The sequence below is a fragment of the Acomys minous genome (genome assembly GCF_964271855.1).
Source record: "Acomys minous genome assembly, chromosome: 1".
Classification (NCBI taxonomy): domain Eukaryota; kingdom Metazoa; phylum Chordata; class Mammalia; order Rodentia; family Muridae; genus Acomys; species Acomys minous.
Genome location: NC_140483.1, coordinates 83,102,468 through 83,118,722, shown reverse-complemented (window position 1 = coordinate 83,118,722; position 16,255 = coordinate 83,102,468). Strand labels below are relative to the sequence as shown.

The following is a 16,255-nucleotide window of genomic DNA, read 5'->3' as shown; positions in this document are numbered from 1 at the left end:
AAATTCATATTAAATGCAGCACAATAAAGAGAACAAATGAGTCTAGTCTCTTTACTGTTTCCCAAAATTAGTATTTGCTTCAGAAACAAGACATCAGCCCAATTGCTTCCCAATCTTGCAACTGGTTAAGATGGCAAGCTCTATGGGCTCACAAAAAGAAGTGAAGAAACTCTAGACTATGACACTTTTGAAATGAGTATAATGGAAGATAGGTAATTATGTATGTTCACTGAAAACATGGTGTCCATGAAAGCTAGTAATGTTCTTGAGAAAAATGCTAAGCTATCAAGCACAGTTGTAAGTATAGTTATGCTGAGGGGGATGGGTTTGTGTGTGTGCTTGATAGCAGGAATGAGATGTTGGGTTCACTTCCACATGTTAGGAGGAAAAGAAGGAGGAGAAGGAAGAAGAGGAGGAGAAAAGACAGAGAAAGATAAAAGGAAGAAGAAGAAGAATTGTAGTTAGGTTGAAAGTGGAAAATCTCCCTGGTAAGAGGATAGCAATACAAAAAGCACAGTAATGAAAAGGATATAACTTGATTGAAATACTTTCCCAAATTAAGGGAAATATTCTGCACATCAAAAAAAAAAAAAACATGTTAACACATTGCCTGGAAGACTAAGCTATTTGCATTTTATTTATTTTCTTAACACATTACTTGTTCCAAATTTGAAGCTTTGAGACTCTTTTATATAAACTGTGTTTGAAATATCCAATCCTTTCAGTTGTTCTGAGCTATTTATTTGAATAAAATCTTGTAGGAGCAAGTTCCAAGGCTTAATTGCATGTTGTACCAGGACAGATTCATTCTAAGTGATTGCATGTTATGTCTATTTTTATTTCTTAGTACATTCTTGTCTCTGTTTTGAGGGCAGGGCACCAGTGAATTCAACTAGTCTACATAGTTTGTTTTGTGTAAATATTTACCATGCCTCTACTTCTTCCACCCTCTTCCCCTTTGCTTCTACTTATGGAATAAATAGCCTTAGCTTTCACTAGGCAATAAATAATATGATTAAGTATCTTCTCAGACATTTAAATGAATGCAATAGTTGAGATGTTCTAATCTCCTCTAATCAGAAACCCAAATACTGAAGATTATTTTGATTTCCATTTATTTGTGTCATGTTATTTCATCATGTTGTCATAGTGGTAACCATAAGAATAGTAATGAACAACAAATGTGAATGCACAAAAAACAGAGTCATCCTTAGTGCCTTTTAACCACCTCCTCTATTTAAACTGGTGACAATTATGAACACACTGATGATGAGAGTTTCAGAAACAAAATCCAACCTTAGTTTCTTAAGAAGAAAAAGGTTTTTTTTACTTTAGAATAAATGTTTAATCCATTTGATTTGGCTTACTGGAATATTTTATTGATGTACTGAGATCATTATCTATCATGACTCTTTCAAGTCCAGCCACAAAGTTCCTTGTACATGATATATTTACTTTATCCCTTTTCAATCCATTAATAGTTTTATTCTGGCTTCCAATGATACCTATAGACTTTAAAATCTTTCTTTACTGAGTACAGAGTTTGGGAAGGACAGCACATACATGGGAGATGGAGAAGGGGATGCTTTATGTTTATATATGTAATTATATTTACAATCACAGAAAATCAACCATTACAAACATTATTTAGATAGTTGCTTCCCTTACCCTGAGTTTGTCTATATAACTTAATGATTAGTGAAATGACTTCCCTAAATATACACAAATTATTAATACCATAACATTCTGTTTATTGAAAGAAACAGTAATAACAAAAATAACATTAGATGAAACAATTTAAAATATTCTTAAAATAAGTGGGAAAAAAAACCAAATAGAATATTTAGAATCAAAAATTTAAATAAAATTGAGAACTGGTGAAGTGGCTCAGTCAGTAATTTTGTGGTCCTGACTTCAGAGCTCTAACAGCCATGTGAATCTATGGAGGTGGAGGAAGGAGCAGCTCTGGGCTCTGTGTTAAGTGAGAGACTGTCTCAAAAAATAATATGAAGAGAAATAAAAGAAGAAACCATTCCTCACCCCACATACACACAAATATCACAAAGTTAATGAAACTTCCCTGAAAATAGCATAATGGAAAAAAAAACAGGAAGAAAATTTAGTAAACTTTCAAAAATCAACAACTAGTTTCTGAATTAAACAAATGAGAAAATATGTCTTCTTTTTTTCAAATGGCCAGTGTTTCAAGGAGTTGTGAGGCAACGATGAAAGATCTAATGTTCATATCACTGGACTTCCAGAAGAGCAAGAATGAAGGATTGAAAATGCTAGAATGGAACAATTCTATCTTAGTTATGATTTCAGTTGCTGTGATAAATAGACACCATGACCAAAACGAAGTTATTGAAGATAGGGTTTGTTTCACCTCACAGACTGCCATCCATCACTGAGGGAAGTACATATCATTCCAGCCTCTAAAGACCTACAATACTTAAATTTTTAAACACTTGAAAGTTCAGCATCTTTAAAATGTCCAGACTCTTTTAAAGCTCAAAGTTTCTTGAAAATATCCAAGTCTCTCTGAACTTTTAAAGTCAATTAACTTTGAGCTCATATTTTTAAAAAACTTACTTTTTTCCTATAATAAGGGTGAATAAGGGCACATCTACAATTAAATAAATGTTACATCTCAATGGTTTTCCCATCCCTTGTATCCTTCCATTCTTCCCTCCCTCCCATTTTCCCCTTATTCCCCTCCCTGTTCCTAAGAGGGATTTCCTCCCCCTGTATATGCTCATAGGGTACCAAGTCTCTTCTTGGTAACCTGCTGTCCTTCCTCTGAGTGCCACCAGGTCTCCCCCTCCAGGGGATATGGTCAAATATGAAGCACCAGAGTTCATGTGAAAGTCATACCCCACTCTCCACTCAACTGTGGAGAATAAATAAATGTAAAACAAAAGTTCAACAATATAAATTATTTTGTGTTTGAAATCTGGAATATATGCATAATCCTCTGGGTTTCAAGGTACCCAACCACTTCTCCAGCCCTACCCATTGTAACATAAGCAGCTTGTGTCCTCAGCTTAGGCCAGTTCAACCCTATGGCAGCTGCCGTCCTTGGAATTTGTCATGTGGTCCTGAGATTACCACTACCTTCCTTCACCATTAGTTTCCTCTAGGATCTCTCCCAGGCCTCTATCATTGCCACATGGTACCAAGCCTCAACTTCTCCCCATGATCACTTTAATCCTGGCATTTCTGCTACTTACCTTCAAAGCCAGTACCACTTTATAAACTCTTATAGATTACTAAGTTTGGCTTCTAAGATGAGCTACAACTTTGGGTGCCTCTGGAGCACACTTCTGTGTGCTGGCTTTGAGGAAATGCTCCCCAGAAGATTTTGCCTCAATAATGCTGAACCGCATCATAGCTGATTCTTCAGCCCCAGCTGACCTGAACTACAGATTTGCCTCAATAATGCTGAACCGCATCATAGCTGATTCTTCAGCCCCAGCTGACCTGAACTACAAATTCTTAATTCAAAATAACAAATTGCCTAATAGAACCTTTGTGGACCTCTCAAACATCCCTCTGGAACCTCACAGGCTAACCTTCCATCACATGCATGGCTCTCAACAGGCATATCTTCCAAAATCCCACAGAATAATCAACTGAACTCTGCACACTGAATAGATTTTCCAGCCCAAAAGTCAAACACCATCACAATCCTCCCAAAAACCCATGGTCAAGTTTTTCACAGTAATACCCTACTCCAGATCCCAAATTTCTGTCTTAGTTATATTTTTTATTACTGTAATAAAGAACCAACCAAAAAGTACTTGTACTTGAAAGGATTTTATTTCACATCACAGATCACAGTCCAGCACAAACAGAAGTCACAGGGTGGGAACTCAAACATGGCAGGAACCTGGAGGCAAAAACTAAAGAAGGAGTCATGGAGGAATGTTATTTATTGCATTATTCCTCACAACTTGCTCTGCCTACTTTCTTAAAGGACCATCTTACCAAGAGTGACACTGCCCACAGTAAGCATCCCCCACCCCACCTCCAACACACACCAGTCATCAATCAAGATAATGCCTCACAAGATTGCCAACATGCCAGTCAGGTAGGGACATTTTCTCAATTGAAGCTCTCTCTCTTCTGAGGTGATTCTAGCTACAGTTAAGTTGACATAAAACCATCCAGCACAATTCAGTGTCTGAAAAATTACCTGTTTCAAAACCAGTGAAGGAAATTAAAAAGTTAAAAACAAAGAAAAATGAAAGAGGGATGCATAACAATTAAGGAGGATGAGGAATGAAGGTTAATGTTGAAACTCCCAATGAGTGAAAGTCCAGAGAATAAGTGTCTCTGCAGTGCTATAAGAGGCATATCTATATAACACTGCCTCGCTCAAGGCTCAGGGACCACAATAAAGACAGGTAAGAAAGTTTCTAAGGGCCAGAGGCCCTGAGGTGAAAGTGTCTTCTGAGTATCACAGAACTGTTGCACTCATGAATTCATTGCCACTATGGCTGCCTGCACAAGTTCAAACTAGTGAGCTTTCTAACACAAAGAATGAAAAGACTCATGAGGCCCCACCCCTGAGTATCCTTGGGCAGTAGATAGCTTCTGATGGAGGGACAGTACCATTTCCAGTAGGTACCATGCTCTAGTGGATGGTCCCACAGGTATGAGTATATAGGAGCACAAATCAAGATAATAAAGATCATCTCCCAGGAAAGAGCACAGCAATTGGTTTGTCTGTATGCTCAGGCTTGAAAACATACATATGAGTAACACTATATTGAGAGAGCAGGTTGTTTCTAGTAATATCCATATATATCCATATCTGTAATATGTATGTATATATATATATATATCCATATATATGTATCCATATATATATATATATACATATATATATATATGTATCCATATATATATGAAAGAAAGGGCCATAAGCTTGAAGGAGAGAAGGTAGGGAAAAGTTTAGAAGAAGGAAAGAGAAGAGTGAAATTAAAATTCAGAGAAATGTAGGGAAACTTTATTATTTTTAATATATGAAATATTACCCCATATGTATGTTTGTGCACCATGTATGTGCCTGATGCCTACAAGGCCAGAAGAGGACATTGGATCTCCTGAACTAGAGTGGCAGACAGTTGTGATCTTCCGTGTTGAGTTGTGGTAAAAGAATCCAGGTCTTCTGCAATAGCAGCAAATGCTCTTGACCACTGAGCCATCTCACCAGCCTTTTACAATACATTTTATTAAATCTTTGAGAATTTCATAATTCATAAATAAATTTTGATCATATTTTAGTTACTATTATATTTATGTGATAAAACACTATGATTAAACTGGAGTGTTCAGAAAATTCTACCCCACAACTACCAGAAAGGTTCACTGACTCCACAATTTATTGAATGTTTCCATTTATTGAAGAATAAAACATAGTTCTTCCTTAAGGAACTTGGGGCCTGGCAAGGAAAATAAGCATTAAACTAACATTCATGCAGTAGACAATTTCTAAATAACCTACTCAATATTCATTTTCTATCTTTATTCAAAATGAAATTAATTTGGAGTGGAACCATTTTTCTTCCATTAAAAATCCATTTCTCATGTCCTGTGCTGATAGGAAAGATTATGTATCTAGGACTTCCTGAGAGTCCTTCCAGCAGGACCCTTGAAGGAGCTTCTGAGAAGCTTTAAAAACACTGCTGACTCCTTTGTTATATGTCAGTCTTATGTCTTTTTTTTTCTTCCTTTTGCAGGTGATGATGGCATGCCTGCATGCTGGGGATACAGAGAAGCCTCCTTGTGTTCAAGAGAGAATTCTCAAAGAAAGAATGAAAGGGTCAGAGGCATGTGTCCTAGTAACTTTGAGCCTCCTAGTGAAATGCCATCAACCATTCACTTACCGAACTGAACCGCTATACAAAAGACTAAAGGTTATTTCTCAAGACTAAAGGTTATTTCTCAGTTGTATGGAACTTCTCAAATTAGTTTCAAGTTATATTTAACACATTAAATATGCACATAAAATATTCATATTAATTATTGATGAGTAATAAAGAAAAACCCACAGAATCCTGGAAACAATATAATGAAATGATAATAATTCATTTACATTGTATTACCAAGGGATGTTTTCCCCCCAGGAAATAGAAACATCCAAAATCTGGTCTAAAAGGTAAGAGTAAAACTCAAATGTGTGTAGGAGGTAAGAGTACAAAATCCTCCTATCTGCCCTTCCTTGCTCTCTTTCAATTCCATGGCCTCTTTGTTTATTAATTGTTGTTGCAAGCATATATGTACATGTATAGTCCTAAATAGAACCTGATCAACCTTCAGGGCAAATGGATGGGATGGATTTGAGAGAGGAAGGAAAGAACATGAAAGAAGATATCTTTTGGAATTTTGAATAACAACTAAACAAGTGTTCACAATACTAAGATGTACATTTCTGTAAAAGATGCTGAGTTTTGGGGATCTGTGTCTGACATGCCTGTCAGCTCATGTAAGAGCTGAATCCATGGTTGTGAGTGCTGGGAAAGAAAAGAGAACACTCTTGGAAAGTCACAGTACTGAAATCAGAGAGCAGACTAAGACAGGGTCTGTGGTACCACTGATCATTGGGAAATTGTGGAGTTATCAATGGTGGCCCATGGAGACTGATGAAGGTGGAAGGGCAGTCCTGGGAACATAGAAACTGAGAAATATCTATTGTGCATGACTATAGGTAAGTGAGGACCATAGCAATGTATTTTGGATGCAATGGGAAAGGTAGAAAAATGAACAAAACTTGAAGATATAAAGACAGTATTGCTCAATTACTGTTCAAAAGGTTTTGCCTCAATAGAGATTATGGAGATTAAATGTCCCTTGGAAGAGGATATAGTTCAGGGGGTAATTGTGGTGTTTCTCAGACAACCAACACTGCATCACAATAAAATGTGATAGATATTATTGATCCTGAAAAATATTGAGATGACCTCTACCTAGATGAGAGCTCACCAGGTAAAAGTGTTTGTCTGACTGAACCTCAGGACCTGAGTTCAATTCCTGGAACCTGGTAAAAGGAGAAGAACTCTCACACGTATCCTTTCACCTTTACACTTTACACACTACAGCCCCTGTGAGTGCCAGTGTTTATGTGGTGGAGGAGAGAAAACACGTATGCCATGAAAGTGGAAAGAGGGTTGATGGAAGAAGGAAATGAATAGGCATTGGTGAGGGGCACTGCAGTGGGGAAGGAGGGAATGAAAAGATTGTAACAGCAAAAGCATGTATGAAAGTTCCATAATAAAATATATCAATTTTGTGCTGATTTAAAAATACAAAAGTCAGGCTTGATCACTTAACCAGGAAATGCTCTTGTCATGCAAGTTGAATGATCCAAGTTGGATCCCCATATCTCTCAGTGCAAAACAACAACAAACAACAACAAAAACAAAAGCAAACCAAAAAACCTGACTCCTGAAAGTTTCCTCTGTCTTCTACACAAGCAGCGGCATTACTCTCACACATAAACATGGACACACAATGACATTACGTTGAAAAAATCAAGTAAAAATAAGAAATCTAGAAATATATACATGTTTAAATGATCATATGCTACACTGTAGCTTAGAAAAGACAGAAAAGAAAGGATACAAATTAACCCCCTTTCTTTCAGTCCAAAAGCAAATTTGTCATCGAAACCTTCAGTGTCATAGTTCTGCAGCAGAGTGGCAATGCTCCTCCTGGGAGATTTAGCCACACTACCATCCCATGCACCCTGTCACTCTGCCTCAGAGATTCAGAACCAAGGCTGTAAATGACCGGTACAATGTCATCCAAGCATACCATGCCAACCAACACTCCTCAGAACCTATATCCTGGGAGACATTTTTCCCAATGAGAACAGGTTAAGTTTCATTCTAGAGACAGCTGCCAACTTAGCTCAAAGGCCACAGTGGCACGGTCAGTTTCTGCTTTCACAACATGGGGAAACTACTCAACAGCAGGGAGATTGCAGAGACAATCTCGACAGTGACCTAGTTAGCAACACGCGTCAATCTTGTTCTCTTGCATTCCACAGCTTAGAATATACTTGTTCCCAGTTTACGGAATTCACAAAATATGACGTGTGAAATGTGAGGGTTCAAAATGTCAAGAAATGGTCGCTTGACTTACTGAAATAAGTGCATAATGAGAAGGATTATCCCGTAGGGAATGCCTCTGAAATCTCGAAGTACAGAGTAATAGAGATGAAGCAGAAGAAAGCACACCACCCGGTGGCAGTGCCTTCTGCTTTGCTGAAAACAGTCCACAGCTTTAAAGGAAGGTGCCTCCCACTCTCCTCCTCTGGCTTTTTAATACCTAAAATAGTTCTTCAGAGAACATTTTGGGCCAGTGAGTCTCCTGCAGGTCAAATGTCTCAGGAATTTAGAGCTCATTACATAAGGTATCAGGTCATGACACAACTCATCAGGGTTATCTTAAAACTAACAAATGCAGTTTGTGTCTTCTCACACACAAAGTAGATTAATTGCTAATTGTTTAAATATTAAAGTATTTAGACCAACTTAAACATGAAATGATTTTACGTTGAGATTTTTCAGTAATTCTTTTTTTATTATTACAATGTAGACTTTATTAATTATCTGAACACCCCCTTGTATTTTGTATTCATCCCGGTCCAACTCTGCCAATCACTAGCCTTTTCACTGTTAGCATTGTCACTAGTAACAACACACGTGCAAGCCCCTTGAGGTCCCATAGGAGTCTTAAACTTCTTAAATTAAAGCAGAAATGTGTAAATTTCCTAATCTTTCTCTCCCATATGTCTTCATTGCAGGAAAGGGTATTTCTGTTCTGCTAGTTCTTTGAGTGTGAAGTCTGAGTAGCCTCAATAAAAACAAGGCTTTGGCAAGGAAATAAGATCATCATGAAATACTCAAGTAGAGTCTAAATGCAACGCAAGTGTCCTGACGAAATAGAAATAGAGACAGACAGAGAGACACAGACAGAGGCAGATGAAAGGGACAGAATATAATCATAAGAACCTATAAAAAGAAACAATCCAACCAGGATTCTTACCCGATCTTCATGAATGTGAGCCTCATGACACTTTCATTTCCCTCTTGCTGTCCCGGAAATATATATATGTGTGTGTTGGGAGCATATTTGGTTTTGTTGTTGCTATAGGTGTGTGTGTATATGTGTGTGTGTGTGTGTGTGTGTGTGTGTGTGTGTGTGTGTACATGTGTGTGTACAGCTGGATTCTTAATATACAAAATCTTTTACCATTTCCTATTAACTTTTATATATTTCTAAGATATTTCATTATTTCCCAGAATCAAAGTCAGTAAAATGAAAAAATCTTGTCAAGTGAAATTTGAATTATCACACAAACACTAGAATTCAAGAGATGAGAAAAATACACAATCTTATTTTACAATCTTGTTTCTTATTTAGGAAATCCTATAGACAGTTTGGCATTGTTATATAATTTTTATATAAACTAAAAAAAAATGTGACAAAGGGCATCACTCAGTAGGAACACACTTGCCTGGACAGTTCTAGGCACTGGGTTCAATCTCCAATAGAACCAAAAATAAGTATAAACTATAGTAAAATTATCTTAATAAATTTGGTCATTTACATCATTTGTCTACTAGCCTTTCTCCCGTCTACCTATTATTTGGACATTTTTTCAGTATTACCATGGGAGAAGTTGGGCCTTGTCCATGTTATAGATACACTGAGCGTAATGACACATTCTGGGCCCAAATCTACTAACAGACAAGTGACAAGAATTGATGGGGAAAGATGAGAAGTGTCACAAAGAGATGTTAGTCAAAACCAGGCAAGTAGGAGTAATCAGGAGTGATAGAAGGAAGAAGTGTTTCCTGTTTGTTTTCTTCACATAAAATATCCTAATTACAGTCTTCCCAGATCCTCTCCAGCTCCCCTCCTAACTAGATCTGTCCACTTCTGTCTCACAGTAGAAAACTATCTATTTTCAATAAAGAGGGGAAAAAAAGAGAAGTAGTTCTGCAAAAACTTGAACCTGAGGAACAAGTAGAAGCAAACTGAGACTGGAGTCTCAGGAAGGTGTCTAGACATGGAGAAAAAAGGACAGAGTGAAAAAAAAGTAAAAGTAAAAAAATAAAAATAAAAATAAATTTTTCAAAAAGGACAGAGTAGAGGACAATGTAAAGAAAAGGAAACAAAGTAATATAATATCATAAAATAAATATTTAAATTATTTTAAAATTAAAAAATGTATGTACCCAGAAAGGCTTGAGTTCTCTTCCTTACGCTCTGGATTATTTCATGGTTCTGTGTAAAGGATACTGGACAGTGTTTCCCTAATATCATGTTTAGTTAAGCAAAAATCAATAATGCTACTATTATATACAGCATTGATTTTCAAACTGTAGATTGTGGTTCACTGGGGAAAATAAAATACATTTAGTGATGAACATCAACATTTAAAAACAAGGAAATACAGTTAATATGACTAGACAAAATGGGGTAAGGTGGGCAGGACAGGATGGGAGAAGATGGGTAATGTGGGATGGGATGGGTGAAATGACATGTGATAGATGGGATTGGATGGCGTGGGGGAGGTGGGGCGGCGCGGGGGAGGTGGGGCGGCGCGGGTGGGGGGTGGGGCGGCGCGGGGGGGGGGCGGCGGCGTGGGGGGGTGGGGCGGCGTGGGGGAGGTGGGACGGCGTGGGGGGCGTGGGACGGCGTGGGGGGGTGGGGCGGCGTGGGGGGGGCTGCGTGGGGGGGTGGGGCGGCGTGGGGGGCGTGGGGCGGCGTGGGGGAGGTGGGACGGCGTGGGGGGCGTGGGACGGCGTGGGGGGGGTGGGGCGGCGTGGGGGGGGTGGGGCGGCGTGGGGGGGGCTGCGTGGGGGGGCGTGGGGCGGCGTGGGGGGGCGTGGGGCGGCGTGGGGCGGCGTGGGGGGGCGTGGGGCGGCGTGGGGGAGGTGGGACGGCGTGGGGGGCGTGGGACGGCGTGGGGGGGTGGGGCGGCGTGGAGGGGTGGGGCGGCGTGGGGGGGGTGGGGCGGCGTGGGGGGGGCGGCGTGGGGGGGGCGGCGTGGGGGGGCGGCGTGGGGGGGTGGGGCGGCGTGGGGGGGGTGGGGCGGCGTGGGGGGGGGGCGGCGTGGGGGGGGTGGGACAGCGTGGGGGAGGTGGGATGGCATGGGATAGACAGATCTGAATGGAAAGATACAGTACAATAGATCTTCAAGCGTGCTATCAGTAAGGGAACAAATTGTTTTGTAAATGAATATTCACACATACAATTACAATGTTGTTGAAAGTCATGAGTCAAGTTACTTAATAGCCACCACCCAAGACCTGGTTCCACGTTCAATGATGACTCAGTGAAGTCTTGACAACCCTTTAAATTTTTCTTAAATATTTAGAGATCTGTGCTTTTTCAACAAGTGGACACCAGCCACATAGGGAGTTCTGGTCCTCACTCCTTGATGTGCTTGCATTCCATGAAGACATTGATAGAGAGTTTGGCTTTCTGCCAAACAGAGACTGAAACTCTCATCATTTTTGCTCTTCCTGGTGAGAAGATGAAGGGCTAGAAGTGTGTGGGCTAGTGACACACAGTCACCAGGAATACCATGAGTTTGTTCTTCAAGTAATAGACCTCAGAGACCTGGGTGATGTGAGGGACAGGGCACTGAGGAGCAGGTCCTGAGAAATCTTTCCATACCTCTGACCCTGCAACACCTTTCTAGCATCAGATATTGCCTCTCCATAGTCCAGACACAGATCAGAAAAAGGCTAAAAATATACATATCACTGTTATCTTCATTGAGTTTCTAGACCCAGCTAGATCCTGTGCATCACAATGAACTGGGGAGCATCTTTAAGAAATGGCCTTGTAGCGTTTTGTTTCATTCACCATTAGATAATTGGTCCTCCGGTTCATAAAGACATGTGATCAAGGAAGTCACCTGTAGCCACTAAGTTTTTCAGTTGTGATGTCTAAACGAGCAGAGAACAAGAAAATAAAGCATGGCTCTAATCCATCGAAACTGTATTTACAAAATCAGATGTTGAGGGAGATTTGGACCAAGGGCCAGAGTTTGCCAAACCTACCATAAAGTCTTAAATACCCCTTGGAAGTCAAATATGGTCTAAAATATTTGACGAACCACAGAGTCAATTCTTGATAGACATGTACCTAGATTTACCCATAAAAATGCCTCCATGCTTTGATCTTGTAATTTAAGATATCATTTGACCCTCACAGGCATTGACAGCATCACTGCTGCTACTTGGTTTATGACTGTGATTCCCATTTGTCAGAAGATAATTGAAATTTTCAAGCTATTCAATAATTTCCTTGTGTAGTAAACATGAAACACAGTTGGTACATAGTTTCTGACTTTACAAAACTAATAAAATTGCAAATTTTCTCTTTGAAGCTGATTGGGCTCCTATTTCCACTGGCTAAACCAAAATATAGGACAGATGCTTGGAAAGAAGTCAGCAGCAGCCTTGTCTAGCCTGGATACATATTTAATAGTTCATATTTCAAGGCATTCATCCTCTTCACTGAGACTTCAAGACCCAACACTCACAAAGAGGAGAGTTCTGAGTCTCCACCCTAATTGCTATGAATGAAGTGGGACACAGGCCACTATGTCCCTGGGAAGAGATTTTCGCACAGTTTTAAAAGCCCTTTCATAGGTAACCTATCTGAGCCCAGAGCGACAGGAATGTGTTTCAAGATCCCCTGTTGAGTCTTACAGGTCAGCCTGACAGTTGCCTACCTAATACAGAGCGACCTCTCTAAGCCAGTTTTCCCAAATGTTTCACACAACCATGTAGTGTGGTAGTTCCACGTGACCTCCTACTGTAGAACTGAGGATATGTCACTGAAACAAAAAAAAAAAAGCACACTGCAGAACATATTTCTGGTTTTCACTTTGTGTGCCTTAGGGCATGTTCTTGTTACATACTTTTGGGAACAAAAGCATCTTACTTTAAGACTTCAGAAGTCATTCATGTTAAAACCTTAAATGTACATAACAACCTACCAAATTCACTGGCATGGGTTCTAGTAAGTTTTAGCTGTTGAAGTTCCCCTCCATAAAGTAGGATTTGTATATAATCTACCCACATTCTTCTCTGAAAGTTAAATTATTTTTAGATCACTTAAAATATCCAATGCAATGTTCACTATGCAAAAATAATTGCTGTTTTATACTTGTACAGAACAATGACAAGAAAAGTAATGTTATGTTTGTGTTCAGTATAGTCTTGTTTTCCTCAGTGAATATTTTGGATCTGTTGTTGGATGAGTGGAACCTATAGATGTAGGTGACAAACTTGGTATAAAAACACTATTGCTATTAGTTTTGCCTTTCATGATCAATAGCAACAGGATAGTTAATGGCTTTATCAAGAGGAACTTACACTTTTATTCATAGAGTGATATGGTTGTTGTAAACTGTTCAAGTGGTGTTCCAGATGCTTTTCAAGATGCAGGCTTGCTCATTAGCCACAGTTTGCCTTTTACCCATCTGATAGAATGCTTTCCTAGTGAGTTTTGTTCAGCGCATCCCTGATCTCCACCATCCTCTGATATATAATAGGTTTCCTTAGTTCTTGGGAAAAGTAGGATTCATTTAATTTGTCTTTTTAATGCCATCTGCAGCTCCTAGGTTTCTATCAGCTTCTTACAGGGAAAATACAGTTATAAAGCAGGGAAGATGAGAAGAAAAGCAGCAGAAGTATTTCACTATTTCAGAAAAAAATTGGAAAAAGCAATTTAAATCTTCTATGGCCTGGATTAAATGCTCCTAAAAATTAAGAACTTTTTGTTTGTTTGTTTGTTTGTTTGTTTGTTTGTTTTACCATTTGTATTTTTTTTATTTTTTTCTCTTTTATTAATTTATTCTTGTTACATCTCAATGGTTATCCCATCCCTTGTATCCTCCCATTCTTCCCTCCCTCCCATTTCCCCCTTATTCCCCTCCCCTATGACTGTTCCTGAGGGGGATTACCTCGCCCTGTATATGTTCATAGGGTATCAAGTCTCTTCTTGGTAACCTGCTGTCCTTCCTCTGAGTGCCACCAGGTCTCCCCCTCCAGGGGACATGGTCAAAGGTAAGGCACCAGAGTATGTGAGAAAGTCATATCCCACTCTCCACTAATCTAATACGTCCAGCTAAGGCATTATCAGTACCAAGAAACCTGTAAGACGGCATACATTCCCCCACGCCCAGTGGTGTGTGAGCTGTAATTTAATCTAGAAGTTGGACAACAGCACAGGCAGTAAGGAGGCACTGTACAACACTCCTGAACAGAAGTTGGGCCTAAAGAAGGGAAGCTAGAGCTGTTTTCCGGACTAGGGGCCACCCAGCTGTTGTCCTCATCACTCCAACCTCTCTCTGGACTGCCTTGAAGACCAATGTGGCCATCTTTTATTCCCCCAAGGAAAATGATGAGGCTCCAGGTCTTGTATCTACTAAGTGTCACTTATGAAGGAATGTTCCTCTGGTTATATTCCACTTAGCAGATCCAGGAGCAGCACAACCTATTTCATAAAGGAAAGCACACACCATTTTGTTCTCAGAGAACAAACTAGGAAATCTGCTTTTCCTCAGAAACAAACTCACCCTAAATAAACCTAGCTTTGCTCATCAAGCAGAGATAACACTGTGTAATCTCCTGGTGTGCGATTTATTTCTTCCTGTGTCTGCCATCTGCTGGTCTCTAAAGCAATCTGCAGACAAACTGAAAATTTGACACTGTTTTTTTCAGAATAATTGAACAGTTTTGCTAAATCCCTATAGATGATTTAATATTACTTAAATGTGAACATGGATTAACACCTAAAATTCTGTTATAAACATGGAATCCCAATCTTTCAGATATGACCATGAACAAATACAAGATTTCTTGTTGTTAGTGTCTTAATCACCATAGATATTAGGACCTCACTAATAAAAAAAAATTTAATGCTTTTTCCCCACATGAACAGCATGTCTTGAGCTGGTTTTATTGTGGCAAAACAAGAGCAGAGGTGCTGAGTCTACTAATCATAGAAGACAACTGTAGCTCAGAAGTATTTCAAAGCTCACTGCATCTGCTTTGGGTCTTTTGGAGAAATCAAGAACTCAAAAGCATTTTTTATATTTTTAAATAAAAGTCATACATTATACCATCAAAAGGTGCTGGATGTTTGTTTATATAGAACAAAAATATATTCAATATGGACTACCCAACTCTTAGCAGACTTTTAAGCTAGTTATTATTGTTGTGTTGTGGCCTGTGGACCTGACATTGGCATGTAACTTATGGTAGGATTTTTAACCTATTGATTTAGGAAAAGAGGTAGAAATGAGTATCGTAAAAGTAACCTTTCATTAATTTATTCATTCACAGATATTTACTCTATATTGCCATAATTCTCAGAGAGAGAAAACCTAGATGTTGGTATTTGAATATCCACTACCTTTCTTGTGCAGGCTTTCTTTTATAAACTTCAGGAGTAGTCAGCAGTGGTGGGCTTTTACTCTTACAAAGTAAAGAATAAAGGTGCTTCTTCTAAGTAGGGCTTATTGATCGGTATAGCAGATATTGCCGTCCACTGTCATTGTCCTGAAGATCACTCTACCACAGGATTGGGATAGGGGATCTTAAGACACCCTCAGGAGAGTGAAGGGGATAATTGTCTTAGAGCAATGGAGTGTATGACTGCCAGGTCTTAGACACTCAGCTGTCACTTGGGCAATAGATGAATACTCCTAACATACAGAGTCTTGAGCACGAGCCACTCATACTTAGAAGCCTAGAATAAGCGAGCATCATAAGAGTGTCACTCACCTCCTCCCACTGCAGCTCTGGGGCCTTCACTGCTGGCTTCCAGTTCCTCCTGCCTCCTTCCTCCTAAGACTCTCAGCTCCTCCCTGCACACTTCTGCCAAGGCACTGGGAAGATTCACCAGACTTCCCATTGGCTCAACTCCCAAGGGAGAGGCTGGCTACAAGAACCTCACAGCCATGACAGAAATGAATGAAGTCCCTCCTCTTTCCCAGACTACACTGAGAGGAAAACCATGTTCATAGAAGGGATACGAAGGAGCAGTTCAATATGGGCTTCCCTGTCCTGCCACACAGGAACCTTATCTCAGGGTATGGTGTCACATAGTTTCTCCTTCCACTGATCTTGGGAAGTAAACTCAACAAACCAGAGAAGCAAAATTTTCTAAGAGTTGTGCTTAAACAAGCCCATCTAAGCCATGTGTAGTTGGGCAT

The 16,255-nt window shown here is 39.6% G+C and overlaps 1 protein-coding gene across 3 annotated transcripts in view; it reads right to left on the bottom strand.

Annotated features, from left to right (window-relative positions):
* Window positions 1-15,921, bottom strand: part of SERPINB7 (serpin family B member 7) — a 51,848-nt gene extending 35,927 nt beyond the window's left edge. Inside the window, exon 1 of one of the 3 annotated variants that reach the window (XM_084794892.1) lies at window positions 15,825-15,921. The gene's annotated coding sequence lies outside the window, so the exon portion shown is untranslated. Of the gene's footprint in view, window positions 1-9,054; window positions 9,075-15,824 lie in introns of those variants that run through there. The other 2 variants (XM_084794893.1, XM_084794894.1) reach the window with 2 other exon arrangements.
* Window positions 15,922-16,255: the final 334 nt, after the last annotated feature.